Source organism: Phyllobates terribilis, unplaced genomic scaffold (assembly GCF_046119375.1).
Source record: "Phyllobates terribilis strain yellow unplaced genomic scaffold, ASM4611937v1 Scaffold_11__3_contigs__length_659146591, whole genome shotgun sequence".
NCBI lineage: Eukaryota > Metazoa > Chordata > Amphibia > Anura > Dendrobatidae > Phyllobates > Phyllobates terribilis.
Genome location: NW_027362771.1, coordinates 530,179,357 through 530,206,486, shown reverse-complemented (window position 1 = coordinate 530,206,486; position 27,130 = coordinate 530,179,357). Strand labels below are relative to the sequence as shown.

The 27,130-nt window shown below is 46.4% G+C and overlaps 1 protein-coding gene across 1 annotated transcript in view; it reads right to left on the bottom strand.

Annotated features, from left to right (window-relative positions):
• Positions 1-17,111, bottom strand: part of LOXL2 (lysyl oxidase like 2) — a 59,775-nt gene extending 42,664 nt beyond the window's left edge. The window contains exon 1 of the mRNA XM_073653732.1: positions 16,955-17,111. The gene's annotated coding sequence lies outside the window, so the exon portion shown is untranslated. The remainder of the gene's footprint in view (positions 1-16,954) is intronic.
• Positions 17,112-27,130: the final 10,019 nt, after the last annotated feature.

Below are 27,130 nucleotides of genomic sequence, written 5' to 3'. Positions count from 1 at the left end.
TGTCCTCTCAATTTTCCGATATCCAAAAAAACTCGTTGAAATATCCCATATAAGATATGTTCACACAAGAGTGTTTGAGGCAGTTAAAAAAGACGAGTTTTCTACAGGAAACGCTCCTAATTTGGGGAGTTTTTAGATGAGTTTTGCGTTTCCTGAAGAGATTTTTTTTCCCCTGAAGCGTTTTTTTGTAGCATTTTCAATGGACAGTGCATAGTTTGGAGCTTTTTTCATCAGGAGACATTACATCCTCTTCCTTTTTCTCCCACCAGGCGTTTATGAAATCCTGAAGTTGTTAGAAGATGCTGAAAAGACTGAACTTACGAACAGTGAGTCGTTTTTCCATAGAAATCACTATGAAGATTCTTTTGAGCTTTTTTTTGGCACTTTTCCTGACATTCTTAGGAGAGAAGCAGCTCTAAAACACTGGAAAAAGACACAATGTGAACATACCCTTAGGCTGGTTTCGCACATTCGACTTTCAACATCCATCTATGGACCATGACCATGATTTCTGGACCGGTCACGGGTCTCCTGACCCGAACTCAACAGCCTCATAAGCATTTATGATCTGAATAACAACATTATGGCAGATTCTGGGCAGAACCAGGGTAGGACGAGGGCATGGTGACCGTTGTATACCAAATTCATGACGAACAGCGGCATTCGCTATGCCACAAATCTTACTCCAGCAGGGGGCTAGTGTAGGATTTATGGCGAGGCGCACAAGGAGGCGTACGCCACTCGTCTGACTCTTCTTAAGGAGTCAAGAGAGTCTGACTCCAGCACACCCCCTCATCAAGACCAGCGTGAACATTGCCGGTCTTGAGGAATCGGGCCCATTAAATGTGGCCGTACACATTAGATGGGTTCAGACATCAATCTCTCCTACTTCCTCATAAATGAGGGCGCTCAGCTCGGCCGGGGTAAGAGGATAAAGCCTCTGTCAGATATTCCTGGCAGCGACTTTTGCCTCTGAAAACAAAAACAACGGTGCTTTGAAATTTTTACCTGCCCTATTCTGCTATCACCCCGACATCATCTGAAAAAATAAATGCAGAATAATTACCCGTTTTAATATCTGCCGCGTGCTTATTTTTTTTGCGCAAATTCTGCACAAAAAAAGATCCAGATTAGTGCGATTGAATGTGCAATGGCAAAAATTCGATTGACCAACAAGCATTAAAAAAAAAATGCACATCAGATTTGACTATAGCAAATCCAGGTGTAAACTGAGCCTTAGGAAGGGGAAGGAATGTAAATTCTGTGTTCTGAGACAGGCTTCATGCACTTTCCCATCTGATTGGTAACGCACATTTATTGTAGATGTGGAGCTGGATTCTTCATCTGATGTTCTATAATATGTTCTGTTTAGGGGACGCTCATGTTACTATCGTAGTATATAGAAATCTGAAAACATATGGTTAATTTTACACTGAAATATGTAGATAATTAGAAGGAAGAATGACCCTAGGGCCATAAATAGGACAAGAAAATACTTTAAATAAACCTAATCTTCAATGATAGCCTCAGGCCATATTGAAAGTGCAGATGGAGGATAGTTGCTACAAATGGTTCTAGTCCAACCGGCTTATTGTGGAGCAAGGACCAAAGGAGGACAGACAACCTTAAAACGGTCCTCCGCTTTGGGTAATTCCTACTTGTTAGACACCTCCTTTGACCATAAGCTGATCACAGTGTCTCCCTGCAATCAGCTGTAATCTTCCTAGAAACCTGGCAGTAAGGCTATGCGCCCACGATGCAGAAATGAAGCAGAAAATTTCTGCAGCGTTTCTGCATGTTCTTGGCAGTCAAAAACGCTTGCGGATTTTACATGCATTTTTGCAGCGTTTTTACATGCGGATTTGACTTGCGTTTTTCAAATGCATTGGGACCTCAAATCCGCATGCAGAAACGCACAAATAATGGACATGCTGCGGATTTTTCCGCAAGGAAAATCCGCTGAGGAAAATTCCGCAGCATGGGCACAGAACATGCAGATTTTCATTGGGGATCGGATTACCAAGCATTTTGCAACTGTTTACGCTGCGGAAATTCCGCATAAAAAACGCTTGAAAAACGCATAGTGGGCACACAGCTTAAGTGTTTCATTGCCCTACAGCACCACCACAGGAGAAATGAAGCATGACACAGAGTCCATTTAAATCAATGACATTGGTTATTGGTGTACTACAGGACTGGGCAGGTCCTCCAGAGACAGAGACACTCTTTGCAATTTTTCTCCACTGTGATCAAGAGATGAGGATCCTGATCAGGGGACACCCCCCCCCCCCTCTATTAACTCAGATTTTCTAATAGGGTATGTTAAAAATGAGTTTGTCAAAACCACCAACAATATTAGAGTCGAGCATTATTTCCTTTCTACTTAAAGGGTTATTCCCAGAATTATTTTTTTCCCTACCCATAAGATAGGAGATAGCTTACTGATTGCTAGGGGACAGTCTACTGGGACCTAATTTTTCCCTATCCATAAGATAGGGCATAGCTTGCTGATTGCTGGGGGACGGACTACTGGGACCAAATTTTTCCCTATACACAAGATAGGGGATAGCTTAATGATTGCTAGGGGAAAGACTACTGGGACCACATGCAAACCTGAAAAAGGGGCTCTGGATCACAGTAAATGCACTCTGCAGAGCCGTGTCTTGAATGGAGCAAAGGTGCGTACGCTCGAACCTCCGCTCCATTCACTGTCTATGGGAGTATCGGAGAAAGTCAAGTACAGGACATCACTAGACTCCAGTAGGATTACTGTTTGCCCAGTGCCATATATCTAGTCAGTAAAGAACCCTAATAATTAGCATGGATCACAACCACAACGACTCTTACGTTACACAGCTTAAAGCAGGAGTGGAAACAGACAGAAGAGGACCTCAGCTTAAGAACAATATATGGGCCCTTTGCAATCCAAAAGCTCATCATAATGCACAATCCACCTGCTTTGGAGGTGGAAATGGGCCCCCTTACCCCTTTGGCCCCCGTGAGGCTGCATAGGTTTGCAGCAATGGTTTTCACAAAAAGAAAAAAAAAAGATCAGCTCACCGTTCCATTAAATTTCGGTGGTCATGCGATATTCAGTAAGCTTGGTGCACGGATCTGTGGGCCGGGTCCCGCAAGCAGCAATAGACGCAAAACAGGTCATGGAAAATCCAGCACCAGAAATTAGACAATAGGATAAAATTGCACGTTATTTCATATTCAATAAAAGCAGGTGGTAAATTAAAAAAAGTATTAAAAAGACAGAAACACATGGTCTACGCGTTTCGAACACCAATAGGTTCTAAATTATAGCTATGACTAGAACCAATTGGGGCTCGAAGCGCGTAAGCCACTGCTGCTTGTCGGACCTGGCCCACAGATCCGTGCACCAAACTTACTGAGTATCGCATGACCACCATAATTCAATGGAGCGGTGAGATGATCTTTTTACCTGTTTTGCACCATTGGTTTGTCCGCCCATGGCTCAAAGGAAGAGTAATCATGAGTTGTTTTGCTGTGATTTTGTTGCAAAATTGCAGCGTGTTTTACTGATTTGGAAAATTGCCCAAATCAGAATTTATAATAAAATTCATCACACAAAGAACAGAAAAGATATAATTGCAGTTAAATGGTTAATAATAATTAATTTTTACAAAATATCTACTTTAGAGGGAAGTCCAGCCTGCAGGAAGGTTGCATTATTTTCCTTCGCAGTTGAGTGTGGTGCTACCTTCTGCAGTAACACAATTTATCCATAACCTGTGAGATTCATTAACCTTGAGAAAGTCAGACCCCGCAATCCGACTACCGCAGCTGGAGCGAATAGAGGGAACAGCAAAGACAAAGAGCATCTGTAGTGGAGGAGATCTGAAGCCCCTCAGGGTTATTCAACATCATCCTGAAAAGTCATTTAGTAATGAGAGCGCTGCTGGGAGGAATGACATGGAGGAAAGTGAAGCTTAGATGACAGGGGAAGGAGAACGTGAGGAATGGAGCATAGACAAAAGGAAAAGTGATAGGAAACCACCCTACTAACGGTGACAGGTCTAGTAGTACTACACAGTAGGCTTGGATGCGGGAAGAATTGGAGGACAGACATGCCAGTTGGCTAAAGGGTTATTGTATACTTTGCTTTAGATTATGATGTAACCCTTTAAGTGACCTATTAAGGAATGCACTGAACATCTGTAGGCGATGCGTGTACTCGACAGGTACAGTGCAAACATTGCGTATCCAGAAAACACCTTGTCACTGAACCGGAGTCTCTATGGACCACAGCTATCACTCTGCCATGGATGTAGATAGCAATATTATGATTTGTATTCAAATATATAACTCATACCCAGTCATCAGGAGATTAAGCAAGGGCATTAACTATAAAATATAACTTTTAGTTATATTTTATCAGTTTCACCTGAGATTAGTGAAGACAGTTATGCTTTATCATGTTGAGATAGCTTAGCCTTTATGGTGCTACACAGTAGGGTCCCCTGATGACTCCAAAAGGATGAAACGCGTCGGGGCTACAGGGCAAGCACAGGGCTACCAGAGCAGTCTAGATGTGGACTGTCCTTGTTAGGGCAGGAGTAAAGGGGCACAGCGATAGTGCAGTCCATGTAGGGTATTAATAGGGGCAGAAAAATACGCCTCCCCTGGACCATTGCCTATCTACCTGCTTCCCCTTCAGAAACATCTCGCCCTTTTTTCCCTACTGTGATGTGTACTACTCCACATATTGGGTGAGGACGTTCCATTACTTTTATTCAATTTTCTAAATGTTATTGTTACGGATCTGGGTGGTGGAACCCCTGTGCTGCGGTGCAAGGAGGGACCAGAGGGGCGTAGCTAGGTATCAACTCGGACTGATCAAGGTCGCACGGCGGCTCAATCGACTCCGTGAACCAGGGAAGGACCGAGCAGAGGGACCAGGTGCTACTCTGGGCCAGTCCTTGTATGAGAGCAGGTGACTCCCACAGGTCAGAAGGCAGAGACTGACCGGTACAGCAGATGAGCACGGCAGGCAGGCTGACGGGTGATCCGGGTAGACGGACTGGCAGACGGGGCAGGTAACAAACAGGAGCCTCCAGGTAGGCTGGATGGTAGGCACGGCAGGTAACTGGTACGTTCTCCGGGTAGGCAGCAAGCCTGGCCCATAGACAGACTGGCGGGTTTGGACCGTAGGCAGACCGTCGGGCTGGAGAGTGTACTTGGCTGGCGGAGACAGGTAGTCAGGCTGGCGGACTGGACTAGTAGTCAAGCTGGCGGACTGGACTGGTAGTCAGGCTGGCGGACTGGACTGGTAGTCAGACTGGCGGACTGGACTGATAGTCAGGCTAGCAGCGGGACCTGAGGGCTGAAGGAGAGTTAGAACACAGAACTACAACCTTGCACGGGCACCTCCATTTTGGAGGAGGTGCCTTTTATATGAGAAGTCCTCCGGCCATTGGCTGGGGACTCCTTAGGACGGTGCGCGCGACCCCTTTAAGAGGGAGGGAGCGCGCGCCCTAAGCACAGTGCCCGGGAAGCAGCGCGTGCCGGCAGCAGCAGGAGAGCCGGAAGACGCCGGGCCAGGCGCGCGGCGGTAAGGGGGACGGCGTCTCTGCCTGTCAGGGGGCAGAGACGCCGATGCTACAGTTATTCTATATGGATGATAAACGTTTTCTATTGTTGATGCCATTATCGTAATCCTACCTTGTCTATGTTGAATGCATATGAGAAACGTTTTTTCAATCATTCTAAGACGTTTATCCTGTGTTAAGAGCAGGATCATCATATTGATACTATTTGATCACTTGAGAAACGTCTAATTTTGTCCACTTACTTGGAGACTCTTTTTCATTTAGGCATTAATAAATGATCCTTTCTGATCAGGGTCTGGTACGCCACTTAGGGGACATGCTTTACTCTCTTACTTTGTTGTTACGCCTTACTCCGACCTGGAGAGTATGTGCACTTTGTCTCCACCATAATTGTCTTACATTAAACATTTTAAACTTATCTATTAAAAGTTATATTTTATAGTTAATGCCCTTGCTCACTCTGCCATGGACTAGAGAGACCACATCTGCCATTAAACCATAGACTGGACAGACCACAGCTGTCACTGAACCAGAGATTGTATGGACCACAGCTGCCACTCAACCATGGACTGGACAGACCAGAGCTGTCACTAAACCAGAGACTGTATGGACCACAGCTGCCAGTCAATTATGGACTGGAGAGACCACAGCTGTCACTCAACCATGGATTGGACAGAATACAGCAGTCACTCAACCATAGACTGGACAGACTACAGCTGTCACTCAACCAGAGACTGTATGGACAACAGCTGCCACTCAACCATGGACTGGACAGACCAGAGCTGTCACTCAGCCAGAGACTGTATGGACCACAGCTGCCAGTCAATTATGGACTGGAGAGACCACTGCTGTCACTCAACCATGGATTGGACAGAATACAGCAGTCACTCAACCATAGACTGGACAGACTACAGCTGTCACTCAACCAGAGACTGTATGGACAACAGCTGCCACTCAACCATGGACTGGACAGACCAGAGCTGTCACTCAACCAGAGACTGTATGGACCACAGCTGCCAGTCAATTATGGACTGGAGAGACCACTGCTGTCACTCAACCATGGATTGGATAAAATACAGCAGTCACTCAACCATGGACTGGAGAGACCACATCTGTAACTCAAGCATGGACTGGACAGACCACAGCTTTCAAGCATAGACTGGACAGACCACAGCTGTCACTCAAGCATTGACTGGACAGACCACAGCTGTCACTCAAGCATTGACTGGACAGACCACAGCTGTCACTCAAGCATTGACTGGACAGACCACAGCTGTCACTCAAGCATTGATTGGACAGACCACAGCTGTCACTCAAGCATGGACTGGACAGACCACAGCTGTCACTCAAGCATGGACTGGACAGACCACAGCTGTCACTCAAGCATGGACTGGACAGACCACAGCTGTCACTCAAGCATGGACTGGACAGACCACAGCTTTCAAGCATAGACTGGACAGACCACAGCTGTCACTCAAGCATTGACTGGACAGACCACAGCTTTCAAGCATAGACTGGACAGACCACAGCTGTCACTCAAGCATTGACTGGACAGACCACAGCTGTCACTCAAGCATTGGCTGGACAGACCACAGCTGTCACTCAAGCATTGACTGGACAGACCACAGCTGTCACTCAAGCATTGACTGGACAGACCACAGCTGTCACTCAAGCATTGACTGGACAGACCACAGCTGTCACTCAAGCATGGACTGGACAGACCACAGCTGTCACTCAAGCATGGACTGGACAGACCACAGCTGTCACTCAAGCATGGACTGGACAGACCACAGCTGTCACTCAAGCATGGACTGGACAGACCACAGCTGTCACTCAAGCATGGACTGGACAGACCACAGCTGTCACTCAAGCATGGACTGGACAGACCACAGCTTTCAAGCATAGACTGGACAGACCACAGCTGTCACTCAAGCATTGACTGGACAGACCACAGCTGTCACTCAAGCATTGACTGGACAGACCACAGCTGTCACTCAAGCATTGACTGGACAGACCACAGCTGTCACTCAAGCATTGACTGGACAGACCACAGCTGTCACTCAAGCATGGACTGGACAGACCACAGCTGTCACTCAAGCATGGACTGGACAGACCACAGCTGTCACTCAAGCATGGACTGGACAGACCACAGCTGTCACTCAAGCATGGACTGGACAGACCACAGCTTTCAAGCATAGACTGGACAGACCACAGCTGTCACTCAAGCATTGACTGGACAGACCACAGCTGTCACTCAAGCATTGACTGGACAGACCACAGCTGTCACTCAAGCATTGGCTGGACAGACCACAGCTGTCACTCAAGCATTGACTGGACAGACCACAGCTGTCACTCAAGCATTGACTGGACAGACCACAGCTGTCACTCAAGCATTGACTGGACAGACCACAGCTGTCACTCAAGCATGGACTGGACAGACCACAGCTGTCACTCAAGCATGGACTGGACAGACCACAGCTGTCACTCAAGCATGGACTGGACAGAACACAGCTGTCACTCAAGCATGGACTGGACAGACCACAGCTGTCACTCAAGCATGGACTGGACAGACCACAGCTGTCACTCAAGCATGGACTGGACAGACCACAGCTGTCACTCAAGCATGGACTGGACAGACCACAGCTGTCACTCAAGCATGGACTGGACAGACCACAGCTGTCACTCAAGCATGGACTGGACAGACCACAGCTGTCACTCAAGCATGGACTGGACAGACCACAGCTGTCACTCAAGCATGGACTGGACAGACCACAGCTGTCACTCAAGCATGGACTGGACAGACCACAGCTGTCACTCAAGCATGGACTGGACAGACTACAGCTGTCACTCAAGCATGGACTGGACAGACTACAGCTGTCACTCAAGCATGGACTGGACAGACTACAGCTGTCACTCAGCTCAGTTTTTTTCTATTGCTTTACTAAACCATGTATCAACCATTGATGTGATTCAACTGGATGGACTATACAAACCATATCGGTCCATCAACTAGATGGACTATAATGACCAGACCAGGTCTTTGAAACAGATGGCCCATAATGACCAGAATAAACAATAGTACCTTCATAAATTACAATTTCATAAAATAAAACTCGATCTTTCAAAATTTCACAAAACAAACTGCATACATTATTGAATATATTTCTTAGACTTGATGAGTCTGGTGTACTTTCTATGAAAATGGCATGACAGAAAGGCTGTATAAAGAGTGAGAGAGCTCAAAAGTTCAAGAATATTAAGTCTCCGACCATTCAGCCTGACAGCTGCAGCTTGTACTGAGCAGTGTGAGATTTCAGCAGCAGCAGCAGCAGGGAGGAGGGTCACTGAGGAGCTATCAGGTTAGGTGTGTGGAAATTGAGTTTAAGCTTTCAAAAATGGGATTATACAGCCATTCTGATACGGATTATCAAAGTAAGATCCCCAGCCTCATCAGGAGTAAGATCTATTTAATAAGGTATCTGGTTTGTATTGTGACATCTGGTGACAGATCTGCTTTAAATGACAGTAATATAATATATCATTGATTGCGATATGTAAGCAATAATGTTTTCAGTAGAGAGATCTTTTTATTCTCTACTTAGAGAAATTAGGAAATTGGAGACCTACATTTTTTATGAGAATGTTGGCAAACAAGTTTGTACAGTACATATTGTATAAAGTTAATTAAACGGAGCAAATTTCCAGCATGATTTCTTCTTCTAAGAACAGACGAGGAGTGTGTCTGGGAGCAGCAATTCCTCCCTATGTGTCCTCGAAGCTTTACCTGGAACAAACCCAAGTAGCACGCTGACATAGACAATAACAAGTCCGGAACTGAACATAGACAACGAAGGCCACTACTGCATCTACTGGAACCTACAATGGACATTTAGACAGCCAATATTCTCAATCTGTATGTCCATCTCTTTATACCATGCTTAAATGTAATTTGTCATTTAAAAAAAATTACATGGTAATTACTTGCTATCACCACTAGAAGGAGCATACTGCATACTGTTTATAGTATAAACTCAATGCTAGTACAGTATGCAGAAGGCTCCTAAGCTCCCCCTAGTGGTGGCTATAGAGAGCCAGCATATTATCTCTTCCTACTATGCCTTTACAGGCGATTTGGATCTTTGTACTGAAAGCTCACACCACTTTAATCTTCAAGATTAGAAAACTGATCAACCCAAAAATGACATACAGTGCTTCTTATACAATTGCTTTTCACTAAATTAGAATATCATCAAAAAGTTAATTTATTTCAGTTCTTCAATACAAATAGTGAAACTCATATATTATATAGAGTCATTACACACAGAGTGATCTATTTCACGTGTTTATTTCTGTTAATGTTGATGATTATGGCTTACAGACAATGAAAACACAAAAGTCATTATCTCAGTAAATTAGAATAATTAACAAAAACACCTGCAAAGGCTTCCGAAGCGTTTAAAAGGGTCCCTTAGTCTGTTTCAGTAGGCTCCACAATCATGGGGAAGACTGCTGACTTGAAAGATGTCCAGAAGGCAGTCATTGACACACTCCACAAGGGGGATAAGCCACAAAAGGTTATTGCTAAATAAGCTGGTTGTTCACCGAGTGCTGTATCCAAGCATATTAATGGAAAGTTGAGTGGAAGGAACAAGTGTGGTAGAAAAAGGTGCACAAGTAACCGGGATAACCGCAGCCTTGAAAGGATTGTTAAGAAAAGGCCTTTCAAAAATTTGGAGTGAGATTCACAAGGAGTGGACTGCTGCTGGAGTCATTGCTTCAAGAGCCACCACACACAGACGTATCCAGGACATGGGCTACAAGTGTCACATTCCTTGTGTAAATCCACTCATGACCAATAGACAACGCCAGAAGCGTCTTACCTGGGCCAAGGAGAAAAGACCTGGACTGTTGCTCGGTGGTCCAAGGTGTTGTTTTCAGATGAAAGTAAATTTTGCATTTCATTTGGAAATCAAAGTCCCAGAGTCTGGAGGAAGAGTGGAGAGGCCACAATCTAAGCTGCTTGAGGTCTAGTGTGAAGTGTCCACAATCAGGGATGGTTTGGGGAGCCATGTCATCTGCTGGTGTAGGTCCACTGTGTTTTATCAAGACCAAAGTCAGCGCAGCCGTCTACCAGGACATATTAGAGCACTTCATGCTTCCCTCTGCCGACAAGCTTTTTGGAGATGGAAATATCATACTTCAGCAGGACTTGGCCCCTGTCCACACTGCCAAAAGTACCAATACCTGGTTTACACACAACAGTATCACTGTGCTTGATTGGCAGCAAACTCGCCTGACCTTAACCCCATAGAGAATCTATTATAGAGAATCTATGGGGTATTGTCAAGAGGAAGATGAGAGACACCAGACCCAACAATGCAGACGAGCTGAAGGCTGCTATCAAAGCCACCTGGGCTTCCATAACACCTCAGCAGAGCCACAGGCTGATCGCCTCCATGACACATTGCCGCATTGATGCAGTAATTGATGCAAAAGGAGCCCCGACCAAGTATTGAGTGCATTTACTGAACAGACATTTCAGTAGGACATTTCGGATTTTATAAACATTTTTCAAGCTGTTGTTATAAAGTATTCTAATTTACTGAGATAATGACTTTTGTGTTTTCATTGACTAAAAGCCATAATCATCAACATTAACAGAAATAAACACTTGAAATAGATCACTCTGTGTGTAATGACTCTATATAATATAGGAGTTTCACTTTTTGTATTGAAGAACTGAAATAAATTAACTTTTTGATGATATTCTAATTTAGTGAGATGCACCTTTATGTTGATAAATGTCTATTGCCAGGACATATATCTTAAAATGTCGACTGGCATTGTGCTTTGTCTCGGGTCATAAGTGGATGGCTTTTTCATAACAGGAAGCTTTCACAAACACTGATGATAATTGTACCACTTTATGACGGGAAGCCAATGTGATTATATGATCAATCCAGTCTAACAAAAAGGTATTTCTAACATGAAAGTAAGTCATTTTGACAGATGAGTTATTGGAGTCGGATGTTGGTAATGTGGACAATAATTCATTGAGGGCACTGGAAAAGTAAAATGATCTAATAGGTTCTTATAGTTCCTTCATAATGTTGAAAATTCCTCCATCGATAAAATGCCTTTCGTGAAGCAATCAGGTCGGCCATATTTGATTGTCAGAGCCTATATTATGGTCTCACTTTCTTCTCAAGGGAGGGAGATCCACATATGTCTTCAAGATGCTCATCTTCAACTTCATAGGAATTAATAGCTTTGGATGGCCAATCACATGCATAGAAGATGATAATATCCATCCGTTACCAACAAGCATAGTGGAGACCATCTGTGGACATTATTTATTTTTAGACCACCATTGATTCCATGGTGCTGTACATGAGAAGGGATTACAAACTAACACTGACAGACTGGTAAAGAGGGGAGAGGGCCTGCCCTTGTGGGCTTGCTGTCTAGAGGGTAATGGGGAGGGAGACAGTAGGTTAGAGGGGTTTGTGGCAGCTCTGATGGTGGTGGTGAGGTGGCAGTGGGGTCATTGCAGGCTGTAGCTTTCTTGAACGGATGGGTTTTCAAGTTCTTTCTGAAAGTTCTGAGTGTGGCGGATAATCGGATGTATTGGGGCACAGAATTCCAAAGGATGGGGGATACTTGGGAGACGTCTTGGAGGTGATTGGGTGAGGAATGTACGAATGTGGAGGAGAGATGGAGGTCTTGAGAGGCCCGGAGATTGCATGAGGGAAGATATCAGGAGATTAGTTTGGAGATGTATGGAGGAGAAAGGTTATTGATGGCTTTGTAGGTCAATGTTAGTAGTTTCAATTGGATATTTTGGGGAATTGGAAGCCAATGAAGGGATTTGCAGAGGGGAGAAGTGGAGGAGTTGTGAGGAGAAAGATGGAATATTCGGACAGCCGAGTTATTATTATTATTATGGCGCCATTTATTCCATGGCACTTTACATGTGAAAAAGGGGGTAAACATAGCAAATACACTTACAATAATCTTAAACAAAATGAATCAGCGACTGGTACAGGAGGAAAGAGGACCCTGCCCGCGAGGGTTCACAGTCTACGAAGGATGGGTGAGGATACAGTAGGTGAGGGTAGAGCTGGTCCTGCAGCGGTATGGTGGAGCGGTGGTTACTGCAGGTTGTAGGCTTGCCGGAAGAGGTCTGTCTTCAAGTTCCTTTTGAAGATTTCCACGGTGAGTGAGAGTTTGACGTGTTGGGGTAGAAAGTTCCAGAGTAGGGGGGAAGCACGGGAGAAATCTTGTATGCGATTGTGGGAAGAGGAGATAAGAGGGGAGCAGAGAAGGAGATCTTGTGAGGATCGGAGGTTGCATGTAGGTAAGTACCGGGAGACTAGGTCACAGATGTATGGAGGAGACAGGTTGTGGATGGCTTTGTATGCCAAGGTTAGGGTCTTGAACTTGAGTCTCTGGGTAATGGGGAGCCAGTGAAGGGATTGACAGAGGGGGGAGGCCGGGGAATAGCGGGGGGACAGGTGGATTAGTCGGGCAGCAGAGTTTAGGATGGATTGGAGGGGCGTCAGAGTGTTAGAAGGGAGGCCACAGAGCAGGAGGTTGCAGTAGTTGAGGCGGGAGATGATGAAGGCGTGCACTAGTGTTTTTGCAGAGTCTTTGCTGAGGAATGTGCGGATTCGGGAGATATTTTTGAGTTGGAGTTGGCAGGAAGTGGAAAGGGCTTGGATATGTGGTTTGAAGGAGAGATCAGAGTCGAGGTTTACACAGACGAGTTAAGGACTGACTGGAAAGTGCAAGAGTGTTAGCAGGGAGGCCACAGAAGAGGATATTGCAGTAGTCAAGACGGGAGATGATGAGGGCAGGTACTAACATTTTAGTAGATTCAGGGTTGAGGAAAGGACAGATTCTGGAAATATTTTTGAGTTGGAGGCGGCAGGGGATGGTAAGAGCTTAGTTGTGTGGTTTGAAGGACAGGGCAGAGTCATGGGTTACTCCGAGGCAGCGGATGTCGGGTACAGGGGAAAGCGTGATGTCTCTTATAGTAATAGATAGATTGGGTAGGATGGAGGAAAGATGATGAGATCACTTTTGTCCATATTAAGTTTTAGCAAGTGAGAGGAGAGGAAGGAGGATATGGTTCATAGACACTCTGGGATTCTGGACCTCAGAGAGGTGACGTCTGGACGAGAAAGGTAGATCTGCGTGTCATCGGCTTCTAGACCGTAACGGAAGCCATAAGACTTTGGGATTCTGGACCTCAGAGAGGTGACGTCTGGACCAGAAAGGTAGATCTGTGTGTCGTCAGCGTATAGACCGTATTGGAAGCCATAAGACTTTATGAGTTGTCCCAGGCCAAAGGTATAAATGGCGAAGAGTAGAAGTGCCAGGACAGAACTGATAGAGAGAAGGCGGGATGAGGATGTAGTACAGGAATGGGAGATGCTAAATATGTGGTTAGTGAGGTATGAGAAGATCAAGGTGAGGTCAAGGGCTTTGATGCCAGAGGATCTGTAGTAGGGCGGAGTAGTCGACTGTATAGAAGGCCAAGAACAGGTCTAGAAGAATGAATATGGAGAACTGTCTGTTAGCTTTGGCAGTACGTTGTTAGTAATTTTGGTTAGAGCAGTTTCAGTGGAGGGTAGGGAGTAGGAACATCCATCCACCAAATATTTACTAATCCAAAAATGATCTCAGTTTCATCCCATCTGCCTGACCCCAGTGCGGACATCAAGATGTGAGACCATGAGTCTTTACCCTCAAGGACATAACCACGAGCATCTTCTGAGTGAAGGTTTCCAATGAAGCCATCAGTTACATTCCAAACAAAAAATTTCTGTGAAGTTTTCAGAATTTTTCACATTTTAATAACCGTAGTACAGACAAAATCTCCCAACAAGTCTGCTCTAAAAAGACCACTATCGAGCACTGGCAATATAGGATAAGTATGGCCTAGAGTACATTTTGAGGGTAGGTTGATAACTGTAGAATATGTAAAAACATTGCCCTACAATTCTCCATCCATCCTTATTCAGGTCTTACTAGTGATTTTAATCCTGCCTGTGATGATAATGAAACGTCTGCTGAGAAGTGATCTCTACAGAACAGGAGGTGTCAGCCGATTATGTGACCGGAGTGAAAACTGCAACATTTCAAGATTTGATTTTTTTAATATACATGTAAAAAAAAATAACAAACATTCTTAAAAATCATGTTGAAAATATCTTCAAATTTATTTAATCTGCATTGCTGGGGTTAATACAGGGGGAGCGAAGCACAGGAATATCCATCACAGGCAGGAAGGGCCCCTAATTGGTAAACCAGCGGAGTCTGCGCTACACTGTGCAGCTGGGGTGGGGGACATATGCAGGGGGACCAGTAAACCAGGAGTGCTGTGAAACTCCTCAGTGCTACCCATGGATCAGTATAATGAGCTGGCCCAGATAATATAATAATACAAGACATTACTAAGGTGCCATATACCATGAGGGACATAGGCACGCCATATCCTTACACTGAAACCCTGACTCTGGCCCCAGGGAGGGCTCCAGAATTTAAATCATTGATTAAGAAGAACATGTCTCATGAGAATTTATCATTATCAGCAGAAAATCTATAGGAACCCACTGCAGAGCATCACTCCTCAAAAGACAGAGCAGCATCTGCAGACCATCTCTATCAATGTTGTGGGAAGATCATTAGCTGAACAGCACTTCAAGGTGGCAACACTCACTATAAGCTATATCACTTCTGCAGAGCATCGCTCCAAACAAGATGTGACATATACACTTCATTTATTATTATGTATAACTGCTGCAGAGCGTCACTCCATACAAGTAATATACATATATACTGTACAGTTCACATCCTATAAGATCTGCAATCTCTGCAGTTTATTGCTCAATTCAAGTGACACACAGACTTCACTGATCATGACCTAGGTAACACATGCAGAACATCAAATCATGATTACTGCAGAGCATTACTCCAGAAACAGAATATACACATTTATAAGAAGCAGCATGTTCTCCTTTGCTCACATAAGCAGAGCATCACTTTATACAAGTGAGAATTTCCCTTGGCTTCTCATAAACAATGTGCCCTCTGCAGAGCATTACACACCATAAACTATATACCTGCTGCAGAGCATTACCCTAGTAAAGCGAGGTATACATGTCAATGACCACAGCTGCAGATCATTGTCCTTGTGCAAGTCACTTGCACATTTAACTCATTACAAACTATATCACTTCTGCAGAGCATTACTCCAGACAAGTCCCGTACACATAGTGCAAGGAGCATCACTTATCTGTCATGTTATAGCTGGATGTCACTCTGACCCCTAGAGTACATTCCTCAATGAAACCTGTAGAGCATTACTCTCTGTGTTTCTCATTATGTCAATGTTACATCTACAGAGCATCTCTCTACCCCTATAGTCTACAACAGTTTATCTCACCATGTCCATATAACAATTGCAGACCATCTCTCCACCCATATAATGTATAACAGTGTATCTCAGCATGACAATGTTACATCTGCAGAGCATCTCTCCACCCATATTTAACAGTGTATCTCACCATGTCCATATAACATCTGCAGAGCATCTCTGCACCCATATATAACAGTGTATCTCACCATGTCCATATAACATCTGCAGAGCATCTCTGCACCCATGTATAACAGTGTATCTCAGCATTACAATGTGATATCTGCAGAGCATCTCTCCACCCATATAATTTATAACAGTTGCATCTCAGCATTGCAATGTGACATCTGCAGAGCATCTCTCTACCCATATAATCTATAACAGTTGCATCTCAGCATTACAATGTGACATCTGCAGAGCATCTCTCCACCCATGTACAATAGTGTATCTCAGCATGACAATGTGACATATGCAGAGCATCTCTCTACCCATATAATTTATAACAGTTGCATCTCAGCATTACAATGTGACATCTGCAGATCATCTCTCCACCCATATAATGTATAACAGTTGCATCTCAGTATTACATTGTGATATCTGCAGAGCATCTCTCCACACATATAATTTATAACAGTTGCATCTCAGCATTACAATGTGACATCTGCAGAGCATCTCTCCACCCATATAATGTATAACAGTTGCATCTCAGCATTACAATGTGACAACTGCAGAGCATCTCTCCACCCATGTATAATAGTGTATCTCAGCATGACAATGTGACATCTGCAGAGCATCTCTCCACCCATATATAACAGTGTAGCTGTATAGAATGCAACATCTGCAGAGCATCTCTTCTAATAGACCTTGCAGCAAGTCATGAAGCTGACTGTACCAGGATTTGGCACTGGTGGTGGCCACTACTTTCTGCCTCCATCCCATGGGCTGAGTGTGCACTCACAAGTCAGTAGCAGCAGGTCCCACAGATCCTGTCTCTGCTCAGTGCTGGGATGATGAGGGTCCTGGTTGTCTTATGGAGGTTTTCTCTGAAGTGTCTGACTTTCCAGCACACTTTTTGAACTCCCAGAAGCCTCCCTCCCTCTCCCCCTGCTCTGCCCTCCTTCCCAGCCCCCAGCAGACTCACATCCTAACCAGTGAGCTCATGGCTGGGAGCTGTAATATGAGTTTATGAGCTGTGCAGGAGCCCACACACTGGCCTCTGAGGGGTTAATCATTGCTCCTGCTATTAATGTAAGTGGACAAAGAAATGTTCCAACTGAGGACATACACAAAATAATGTCTGGTGTGAAACATGAAGCTGCTCTGTGCCTGAGGGATACAGACGTAGCAGAGCTGAATGTGTCATGTAACGCTGACACTACATCCTCTAGTAGCCTAATCCTCATCTAATACTAGTGATTATCCCAATAATATCTATTGTGTTGCACCATATACCAAACTTAGCTCTGCTACCTCAGACTCTCATAGGTTAGAGGTGCACACGAGCGTATTTGCTGTGCAAGTGCGGCCCGACAAAACATCGGATCGCACTAGGACCGATGTTATTCTATGGGGCCGTGCACATGTCCGATTTTTTTTCTCGGACAGCATCTGTCGGGAGAATATGGCACAGCATGCCTGAGTTGCATCCGATATGCAGATCGCACTCAGCCATGTAAGTCAATGAGTCCGTGGAAAACATCGGACTGCGCTCGGATGACATCTGAGTGCAGTCCTATTTCCGAGAACTGACAGAATGGAGGAGATGGAGACATTTTTTTTCTCAATCTTCTGCTCATCCGAGAAAATCAGATCACACTGATCAGTGTCATTTATATACTGAATATAGTATAGTACAATGTATATATAGTATAGTATGGATTACAGACCATCCCTGACATACCACACCAAAGTATGAGGGTCACCTCCTCGTGACCCCCGGCCTTTGTCCTGTGGAGGGGGGGATGTCAGGGGCTTCACTTTGTCCATTATATTTATTTCACTTATTTACTACTGGAAGCTTTTTGATCTCCCTGGAGACCGCTCTATGACAGAGGTTGTGAGGGGGAGTCAGCCATTTGTGGGGTGAATCTGTCAACGCTCTGCCATCATCCTCCAGAGGGGAAGGTTCCTTATGATTCTCAAAGTTTTAGACAAGATACAAGTCCTTCCTGTTAGAATTATCCATATACTCTAAATACATACGTCCACAATCATCCCAGATCCAGGGAATAGTCACGAATTTGAGGAGATGTCCCGTTGTCCTGGAGGTCAGGGCTTTGTCCCGGCTTCAACTGTATATGTGTTCCCGGGACACAGATACAGTTGACACAATGGTGGAGGAGCGAGCCATCAGATCCCCACTCCAGCATTGAGTCTGGAGAGAGACTGAAGGACCGGCAAGGTAATGTGACATTCTCAGGTCTGGTGACTGTGCAGCAGAGACCGGCTCAGCAACAGGGATGTGAAGGGCACACATGCAAGTGGGATGCTTGTGTGGTAGCTGTGGGACATCATACTGTGTGAGGGTACCGTGGAGGCATCTTAATGTGTGTGGATATCTGTGGAGGCATCATACTGTTTGGGGACATCGTAGTATGTGGGGGTATCAATCTGTGTGGAGGTCTGTGAGGGGCATCATACTGTGTTGAGTGATTTGGGGGCATCGTACTATGTGGAGCAACAAAGTGTTGGCATCATATTGTGTGTGGGGGTATCATACTTTGTGTGGGAACGCTTTGGGGCCATCATACTGTGTGGGGCCATCATACTGTGTGGTGGTATCATACTCTGTGGAGGACTTTGGGAGTATCATACTGTGTGGGTGGTCTGTGGGGGTATCATACTGTGTGGGTGGTTTGTGGGGCCATCATACTGTACTGAGTGCTTTGGGGGCATCATACTATGTGGAGGAGCAAAGTGGAGGCATCATACTGTGTGGGGGCATCATACTGTGTGGGGGCATCATACTGTGTGGAGGACTTTGGGAGTATCATACTGTGTGGGGAAACATTATGAGGGCATCATACTATGTGGGTGGTCTGTGGGGTCATCATATTGCACAGCTCCCTCAACTGTATAATGGGTACTGCATGTTCATGCCCTATTCAAATCAATATATACAGTACTCGGCCGCGGCCACTATTCCGTTGACAGAACGGAGCTGGGCTACCCCATAACTGAGCAGTTCTGACTGCTTAACACTGGGAACAACTGATCGGTGGAGGTGTCGCACCCCCACTGATAAGACATTGATGACCCATCCTAAGGTCAAGTCATGTCTCTGCCTGTATAAAGACCCCACACCATACTCCCCCTTCCTGAATATAGACCCCCTTGTATAAAGTGCCCAAACTAGATACCCCTGTGTAAAAACTCCAAACTGAAACCCAAATGTATACAAACTGCGCATCTTTACATATCCTAGACCAGGCCCTTTATTTATAGAGACCCCCGAACAGAGCCCCCAATCTATACAGAGTTCAGACCCGGCCCTTTGTGCTTACATTCCACTTCTCTCCCTGGCGTTGCCGCACAGAACATCCTGACACCAGGACACTGAGGGGCGCCAGGGAGTGATCAGAAGGTGAGTAATATTGGCATCTGGGAGATTTCTCTTCTCAGCCAAGGGAGAGTTGGATTTTATATAGCACCAACATATTCTGCAGAGTTGTACACTTACAACAAAGGGTTTGTTTATTATTCTAGAAACAGCGCCACTCCAGGCTGTTTCTGGTATTGCAGCTCAGCCCAATTCAGAACTTGGAGGTTTATCCATATATTCACAACCGTCCTCATAATTATAGATGAGAAATTCCCATTTTTTGACCACTTAACTCCAGGTTAATCCAAAGTGGACGGACCAGGAGTAATAACGTCTGCAGTGGAAAAGCGCCAGGGTTTCCTGGCCATCTTATCATACTGCACCGATCCATCCTACTTCGCATTGGCCTCTTATAAAATCCACATGTGCTGCGTACGTGAGACACATGAGATGGGAATCTGCCCGCTTTAAACAATTGCAACATTTTGATGAGATTCCAAAAAAAAAAGAAAAAACCTGAGCAGAAGTGATCTAACATTATACCAAGGACTATCCAGGGCTATATATATAGCAGAGCTAGATATGTCATAAGCAGAGCTAGATATGCCATAAACTGATGTAGTCCTGTGTATTCTGTAACATTCCAATGCATTGTGCCCAATGACAAAATCAGCTCTGCTACTCCGGGCCCAATGACAAAATCAGCTCTGCTACTCCGGGCCCAATGACAAAATCAGCTCTGCTACTCCGGGCCCAATGACAAAATCAGCTCTGCTACTCCGGACCCAATGCCAAAATCAGCTCTGCTACTCCGGCATCTGTAAGTGTCCTGAGTATGTAAATTATCGCTCACTATTTCCGCGGTCTTATAAGTGTATCTGGCGCTCATCTGTGCTTTCTAGTACCGTGTAATTTACTGTAAGCCGTACAGTATTCTATGTCTACGATCCACGTGATAGGGACGGGGGGGAAGGCAGCAAGAATACGACCCGAGGGCCAGGGTTGGAAGTAATTATTTAAAATTGCCACTGTCAGCACCAGGATGTAAAAAAAAAAAATACACGTATAAGATATCCAGAGGTTTTCCAAGATGGCATTAACTTGAGGCCCATGAGATAAGTGGTGTCTGATGGCCGCTTATCTCCCTGCCTTCATAGAAAGATGAAATAATGTATCTTACATCTATAGACAGTGTTAGTTACAATTCGATACAATGTCATTAGTTGGGATGTACAGACATCCCAGCAACATCTGACTTGGTGCTCCTTTAAAAGCGGTTGTCCTGTAAGATCCGTAAAAAAAAAAAAAAGATTTAACCACCCTCCCCGGGTCCAGCACTCCGCCACTGCTCCCAGTGTCTGTTATTGTGAGCAGCGTTGATGTCACTTCGACAGCGCTGCAGCCAATTAGTGAGGTCAGCGGCTCTGAGTGGTTTGTACCCTCTACATTGGCAGAGCCACTGACTTCAGTGACTGTCTGCAGCGTTGTTGACCTGAGTTTAGCACTGCAGACAATAACAGATACTGGAAGCAGCGAAGGAGACTCAGCACTGGTCCCAGGCAGAGTAAGTAAAGCAAGTTTTTGTTTTTACTACTAATGGAAGTTAGAAGAAACAGTTTTCCGAAAGGGGACAACCATTCTAACTCCCTTTAAGATGGGCCGATGAAAACTTTAAAGGGGGGGGGGGGGGGTTGAACAATGGCTGTGATGATAGTTTGCTTCCCATGCTGTTTGCATGGGATCTTGGGGAGATGTGCTGCCTTGGACAATTATTTTAGGGCATGAATGATCCAATAAGGGGATGAACGTTTTGCTCGTTTGTCAGCTGGTCAGCTGATCAGTAGTAATGTTACCACATACTTATGGACGCTCATTCGGCAAATTTTTGGCCCGTGTAACCTTCTCTTGCATACATCTTTTTCAGGTTTTTGCCCAAAACAGCTGTATGGGAATGGAGATTGTGGTTTGGCTTTATATCCTGAGTCATGTGGAAAGGTTCTTCAGAGGGTCGATATTGACTTTTAGGATTGCTAATTCCAAAAGGTGGCGCTAGAGAGTGGAGATGCGTATGCCTGAAATAGAGGGTTGTGTGTTTGGCTTTCTCCAGCAGTCACATAGTCAATGAATGACCGAGCCTGCGCACCGCCGCTCAAATCGAGATGCAGAGTTTGGTGTCTTGAGCCCCGTTCTTGAGGTCGCTGGGGTTCTCAGTGGTTAGACCCCCAGTGATCAGGAGGTTATTCCCTATCCAAGTGGGCAAATGGAGGACAGTGGCAACAAGCCATTCTGATTTGGTTAGGGTATTTAGTGGAAGGGCTAGGGCAGCAAACTACATTTTTTCCCAGTGGAGTCCTGATACGTAGAAGCAGGTAGGTAATAGAGATCGTTACAAGGTTTCACCTTTAGGATGTTCTAACCTTGTTGTCCTACAGGAGGATGAAGCTCCCACCCTGAGATCACTGAGTTAGTTGGTCTACATGGGGTGACCATGACTGTATAGTGGGGGTGTGACGCTTACACATCAGGGATGAAACCTCTGGATGGTCTCTAGACCACTGACCACTATGTGACTGTATCGGTAATGTCATGTGCCGGATCTCTAATGCTTTCCCCCAGGAGAAGCAGCTCTTCCCTCCAGAGATGTTGGCCTCACACGTCTACATGCCGGTAATTGTACACACGTGTGTTTAGCATCACCATACACTGAAGACAACTGTCACAGCCATCATTAGTGGTGACAGAATCCATCAAAGTCACAACCAGATGTCCATGTGTCACACGTCATTGGAATGAACTACAAAGTAGAAATTGGTCGATTTTGGAAAATATTCTACTTGCTGGAATTTCTGGCTGACATTCCCATTGGCGTTTGCAGGGGAGATTGCCAAGGACGGCGCTGAGTCAGCCGTGTAGGAACACACCCTTCAATGTCATATCAGGAAAGTCTCTGATCTAGTGCCGCAGGATCCTCACTCACTCCTTGGAGTATTCAGCTACATTCCCACGATGAGTATTTTATGCTGCATATTTTAATAAAAATACAAGTAACCTGTTTTACTTAATGGGTGCAGAAAATCCACAACATCAAAAACTCAACAAAAAGCTCACCTTAAAAGTGCGGCCATCTCCAGATAAAGGTGTAAAGGTGGACATAGCTTGCGAGGAGAACCTACTGAGGTTGTATAGGGCCTGCAGAGGGGCAACTAAGTTTGGACTGATATCCTTCCTCATGAGTGGTATGAGCCTGGGTGATGGGAGTGGGCATCAGCGATGCCTTAATGGGCATAAAGCCCTACCATTCTTCAATATAAACCTTTTATAGAGCCTTGCCTCATGACTTAGGATATAAAGCCAAAACAGAATCTTCAATTTGCTACTGCTGCAAAATATCAGATCGCACTCGGATCAATGTTATTCTTTGGGGCCGTCCCAGTTTTTTTCCCAGATCGAGTCTGTCCGAGGAAAAAAATCGCAGCATGCACGATTTGCATCTGATTATCGAATCCCACTTGGCATTGAAAGTCAATGAGTCCGTGGAAAAAAATCGGACTGCACTCTGATGACATCCAAGTGCAGTTCGATTGACAGAATGGAAAAGATGAAGAAATATTTTTTTCCCCATCTTCTCCTCATTGGATCACACTATGAACATGACGCGCCCCCTGGGCCTGTGCTGCTGCTGCTGTGCAGGGGGAATACCCGGAGCCGGATCGCTGGGGGTTGTAGTTCTCCGTGGCGGTGACCCGGTCCGTGCCCAGGGTGGTCAAACCAGTGGCAGTCTAAATGTTGTAATAAGTGTCCGACTACGCCACCCGTGGATTGCGGTCAGTGGGGACCGCCGCTGCGCTGCCGACCGCTGAGGCTGATGTTGGTTGCGCAGCCGAGTATGGGATAACTCCCCACGGGAGAAGTATTGCCTCAGGGCAGCTAATGTGGAAGATGATGGGAGTGATGGTGTGAGGGTCCCAGTGCTAATGGTGCAGGAGCGGCAAGGAATCACAGAGACGTGTGGTGCAGTTCAGGGTCTTTACTGATGGTACAAGGCGACCCTCCCGGGAGTACTGGCTAGTATAAGGGGCCTGGTCAGTCTGCGAGCAAGCAGGAGTTCCCCTGGCCGGGTGGAGTTGTAGGCCTCCCCGTTAATCTGCACTCTTCCTGGCTACCTTGCTGTCAGCGGTTACAAGTAGCCCACGTCCCTGAGTATACCGTGTGGTGCTCACCCGTATGGCTGGTGACTTGGGGCCTTCTGTTAGCCTCCGCTCCTGGATGGCGGCGCTGGTCCCTTCCTTGTGACTGAGCCTCCGGGCTTCTATGGCCAGAGGACCTGGAATCCCCTGCCGGCTGGTTTCTACTGCTGGGTGTAGATCAGTCCCCACAGCCTCGGACTCCTGTGTCCGGCTTTAGTATCTTCGTCCAGGGCGAACTCTGCTCTGCTCTGCTAGACACTTCTGCTACTGCTCCTACAGAGCTCCTGTTCTTGCTTTCCCTCTCCAGGCTCTGACTGCTCTAATCCCGCCCAGACCCAGTTTAAAAGGGCAGATTCCTCCGCTCCCAGGTCTGGGCGGACCGTGTTGCATGCTTAGGGATCCTGACCAGAGAAACCTCCCACTTGCTCTCAGACATAATATCTCTATTACTGCGGCAACCAGACCCCTGGGGTGTCGCATTCCCCCCTAGTAAATTTTAGTACTCCGGGACTAAACACATTTTTAAAACATAATAACAGGGTATAACAATAATACAATAACATCTTCACAAGAAACTTTAGTCTGTAGAGGTCACGGCGTTTCCGTGACCGGGTGTCCATATCACCCAACAAGGCGAAGTCTTGGCACAGAATAGGGGACCTGTCCAAAGCAAACCCCTTGCGTTGTCCTTGGGCGTGGCTGCAAGGGTAGACTAACTACTTTGGGCCGCAAGGAGGCCACGCCAGACAGGTTTTCTCTTCCGCGGCCGTCTTCACAAGAGGCACCAAGGTGCAACTATCTACAAAACTGTTCCGGTTATCCAGTGTCCATAACCTGTTAGTCCAAATAAATCTACAGGGTAACTGAGAAACATAATTAGTAACAGGCAACAAACATAAACCATAAACATTTTTCAATAAACAGTCAACTTTACAGTGCACTGGTTTAGATTCTCCAGCGAGCGGGCATCTGACCTCTAGTGACTCTAGTGGACCTACGGAGCTCACTAACTGGTTCTGCACTACAGGGTGTAGGAGGTGTTATGGGCAAGCTGGGCAGCTTTCTGCGCACTCTTTGGCTCACTAGGGGCACGGCAGGCTCACTACTAGCAGAGGGTTGATCCTCCTGTACTGCTGGTGTGGACTCTTCTGCCTCTTGGGCCGGCTGCTCTTCCAGCTCTACCGGTTCCTCTGTAGGCACTTGCGGGGCTGGCTGGAGAAAGGTGAGGACGAGTACCACGACAGCGCCGTTTACTTGTGTCCAAGACCGGGGGAAGTCTCCGAGTACGGTACTGATCATTTCTTCCCTTTCCTCTGCGGGTTGAGGGTTTCCTTGATCTTCTTCAGGGCTTTGCAGCTGCTCGGGACACTTCTTCAGGTGGTCTCTGGAGACAATGGCTGTGGTTTCTCCTCCATCCTTACTGATTACGCAGATTTTTGGGTTCTCATGGCTTGATGGCAGTACGGTGTACGGGTCCTTCTCCCACTGGTCGTCCAACTTGTGGAGCCGCCTCTTCCTCTTCAAGACCTGCTCTCCAGGTACCAGGGGAACAGCGGGAGCATACTGGTTATAAGCCTTCTCTTGCCTTTCTCTAGCTTGAGACAGACTTTGCTCGACGCTCTCCTGTACTTTCCGATACTGCTGCTGCCGTTCTGTATCCCAGTCTGCCTCTGGCGAGGTGTCCTCAGGCGTCAGGACTCCCATATCCAGGTCAATAGGCAGCTTACCAGGTCTTGCTCTCATTAGGTAAGCCGGGGTACAGTTGGTGGAACCTACAGGGATGTGGTTATACAGGTCCACCAGATCGGGCAGTTTCTCAGGCCACAGACTGCGTTCTTCCAGGGGCAATGTTTTTAGCAGATCTATCACCACCTGGTTCATCTTCTCGCAGAGTCCATTGGTTTGAGGGTGATAGGGCGTTGTTCTTATCTTCTTGCAGCCATACAGGTTGCAGAACTCCTGGAAGACCTCCGCTTCGAAGGCTGGTCCTTGGTCTGTCAACACTTGGTCCGGGTACCCGTGTGGACGGCAGAAGTGCTGCTGGAAGGCTCTAGCTGCTGTTTGAGCCGTTAAGTCCTTGACCGGGACCACCACCAGGAACCGGGAGTAATGATCTACAATTGTGAGGGCGTAGACATACCCAGATCTGCTTGGAGCCAGTTTCACATGGTCCAGGGCTACCAGTTCCAGTGGCTGTCTGGTGATGATGGGCTGCAAGGGAGTCTTCTGGCTGGCACGGTCTTTTCTTCTCAGGTGGCACGGGCCACAGTCTCTGCACCACCTCTCGATGGCTCCTCTCATGCCTACCCAGTAGAACCGTTCACGCAACAAGAACTCCAGCTTCTTCCATCCGAAATGCCCTGCTCCGTTGTGGTATGCCTCCAGAACCATAGCCGCGTCTCGTCTTGGGACCACTACCTGCCAGGTCAACTCATGTGTTCGAGAGTTAACCATTCTCCGGCACAGCTTCTCCCTGTAGAGGAACAGCTTACTTTTCTCCTTCCACAGTTGCTTGGTCTCCTCCGGAGCATCTGGGTCAAGACGGGCATCGGCCTGGGTCAGCATTTCCTTCACCAAATGGACTGCGGGATCACTGTCTTGCGTCTCCGCCCAGTTGTAGTGGGGCAAGGGATTGAACGTCACGGAGCGCCTGTCCTTCACACGGTGGGAATACAGGGTAATCCCATGACGGTGGAACGCAGGGAGCTCAACTTCTTCCAGATCTTCTGGATCTTCCCCTACGTCCGGTAAGTTCGGCATTCTAGACAGGGCATCCGCGTTGGCATTTGAGCGTCCTGCCCGGTATTTGATGGTGAATTCAAAGTTGGACAGGCGGGCCATCCATCTCTGTTCCAGGGCACCGAGCCTTGCAGTGTCCAGGTGTGTCAACGGGTTGTTATCCGTGTACACGGTGAATTTGGAGGAGGCAAGGTAATGCTTGAAACGTTCGGTCACTGCCCACACTACTGCCAGGAACTCCAGCTTGAATGAGCTATAATTCTCAGGGTTCCTCTCCGTGGGCCGTAGCTTTTGGCTGGCGTAAGCGATTACCCGTTCTTTCCCTTGCTGGATCTGGGACAGTACGGCTCCTAGCCCGATGTTGCTTGCGTCCGTGTGGAGGATAAAGGGCTGGCTGTAGTCTGGATATGCCAGGATTTCATCCCCCGTGAGGGCCATCTTCAGCTGGCAGAAGGACTCCTCTTCCAGCTTTTCCCACCTAAAGGGCGGCTTCTGGTTTTTGGCTTTCCGAGATTGGCCTATCAGGAGGTCCTGCATAGGGGCTGCCATTTTGGTGAAACCAGGAATGAATCTTCGGTAGTAGCCTACCAACCCGAGGAACTGCCGCACTTCCTTTATGCTGGAGGGTCTTGGCCAGTCCTTAATCACGGTGATCTTATCAGGGTCA